Source organism: Hibiscus syriacus, unplaced genomic scaffold (genome assembly GCF_006381635.1).
Source record: "Hibiscus syriacus cultivar Baekdansim isolate YM2019G1 unplaced genomic scaffold, ASM638163v2 tig00112344_pilon, whole genome shotgun sequence".
NCBI classification, from domain to species: Eukaryota; Viridiplantae; Streptophyta; class Magnoliopsida; order Malvales; family Malvaceae; genus Hibiscus; species Hibiscus syriacus.
In genome coordinates this window covers 1,265,082-1,267,401 of record NW_024063307.1, presented here as the reverse complement: position 1 = coordinate 1,267,401, position 2,320 = coordinate 1,265,082, and the positions used below count along the sequence as shown (strand labels likewise).

At 37.9% G+C, this 2,320-nt stretch overlaps 1 pseudogene; it reads right to left on the bottom strand.

Annotated features, from left to right (window-relative positions):
• Positions 1-1,061: 1,061 nt before the first annotated feature.
• On the bottom strand, positions 1,062-1,963 carry LOC120178182 (annotated as a pseudogene).
• Between the last annotated feature and the right edge of the window lie 357 nt (positions 1,964-2,320).

Genomic DNA, 2,320 nt, shown 5'->3' with positions numbered 1-2,320 from the left:
TACGACTCTTGTGCCTTAGTGATACATGAGGTGGAGTAACTTGGTGCATTTACTAGTAGCAGTTTCGACTGCATAGTGGGCTCTCACTCATATAACTCATGTACCATAAATTTCTCATGATAATACAGTGGGAAAATGTTTGATATGAATAAGAAAAGTACAGACTTAAAATGATATAATTTCGAAAAGAAAAGTACAATTTTGCAATGATATGAACTGAAATAGAAAAGTATAGATCTAAAATGGTATAATACAGTCTGAATTACATATTTTTTATAATAAATTCTTATTATGAGTTGACATATGATTTTATACATGTTTTATTTTAGGCATAATGCAAACAAATACCCCTAACGTTTGGCAGTATATGCAAACTTGCCCAAATCGTTTTTTTGGAGTAGTTGTACCCACAACGTTTAAATCTGGTTCAAAAGTCACCCTCGTTGGATGGAAACCGTCAGTCAACTGACAGTCAACGGCTCCAGCTGACTAAGCAAGCACAGGTGGACAACGATAATGACATGGCGTGTCCACGCCAACAAAATATGCTGACGTGGAATTGACACGTCAACAATTTTTTTGTTTTAAAAAATAATTTCAATTAGAATTTTGCACCAATAAGAGAGTGACACGTGTCACTCTCATATTGGTGCATATTGGCAAGAATGAATAAAATGTTACTATATGCGTGGAAGGGGACTCAAACCTGGGGTAAGGGCATGAAATGGGATGGCCCTTGCCACCCGGTCAAGCATGAATTCAGTTATAAAATAAAACAAAAGATTATTTAACCTGGGGCAGTCACTCTTGATTCTGCAGAAGATAGGTGGTTTAGCAAGTCTCCGGCTAGGGGCATCGTCTTTGCTATCCCTCACCTAAACAAACAAATCCATTCCATTCATAGAAACAAAAAAAAAAACATAACATCAAGATTAAAGCAACAATTCAAGACAAACATAGCTTCATCTTTCTTTTACTTACCGACAATAACAAAGAAAAACGACCGCAAAGTGACTACAACCCAAAAGCAACATCGATACAACATAACAAACCAACCCAAAAAGAAGAAAAACGACCCAACAAAGCAATAACAATTCACACACGAGAAGATCACCAACACGCCTTACAAACCTCAAACAATAATACCTCGATCCAACATCTATTGAGAATGAAGAACACAAACCAAAGTAAATCTCGCCTTAGCTAAAACCTTGAGCCGAACTTCAAACTCCAATGGACATGGCCACCTCAATCCTACACAACACTCCACCACACCCGCAACAACCATCAAGATATTTTCCAGCAATTGCGAACACCACAAGAATATCAATTTGTCTGGATCGTCCCTGTCCATCAAGAACATCGGCATCCTCCTTAATATGATATGCATTACCCCCGAAACGCTGAAGAAATAAACAAAAATGGCTCCCGAAAGCCAAATCCTAGGATTGTGTAGCACGGTTTTGCCGCTGAATATCTTTCTAGCGGCGAACACAAACCAGATCAGTAAAAACCCGAGGATGATGCTGGTTTGAGTTTTCGAAATGATGGGAGGACGATGGATGGGACCCACGGTGAGTTTAGTTTTAGACTCGATGAAATCGACGAGTGATTCAGTGAATCGAGTGAAACCGACCTGCTACATTCATTCCGAGTCGTCTTTCAGTGATTTGGCGGTGGGGCCGATGAGGTAGAGGTTGGGAAGGGACTTGACGCCGAAGAGGTTGGAAGAAGATTTGGATTCGCAGAACTCGATGTCGTAGAATAAGAGTTTGGGGCTGGCCGAGTTGTGGTTGGCGATGAAGGAAGAGGCAACGACGGCGAACTCTTGGCTGAGATCGTGGAGGCTGAGGTCAGATTTATCGCAGAGTTGAATGGCGTCGAAGAAGATGAGCAGAGAGTAAAGGCCTGGGGTTTTCGGCGACGTTAAGAATTTGGAGACAGATTGATCGTCCAAATGGATGACCCCCAAATTGATGTTTTGATGTTGGTTTAAATCAGGGATGATAATATGACGGGATGAAATAAAGCATTATTTTAACTTTATTTGGTTTTATTATCACAAAAATTAATTTGATTCGATTTCAAAAAAAAAATACTTGATATTAAAATCTTATGGAAAATCTCAGGTCGATCTTTAAATTTTATTTTATTAATATACTTTTATTAAAATTAAAATACTTATTATTTAACTTAAAATTAAAATAAATTTTAATTTAAAAGTATTATAATTCTAGTACTAATTTTTAAGTTAAATAAGATTTTGTTACACAAAATAACTAAGTAGTATGTTTGGCCTGGTGGCCCTTCCACGCACATA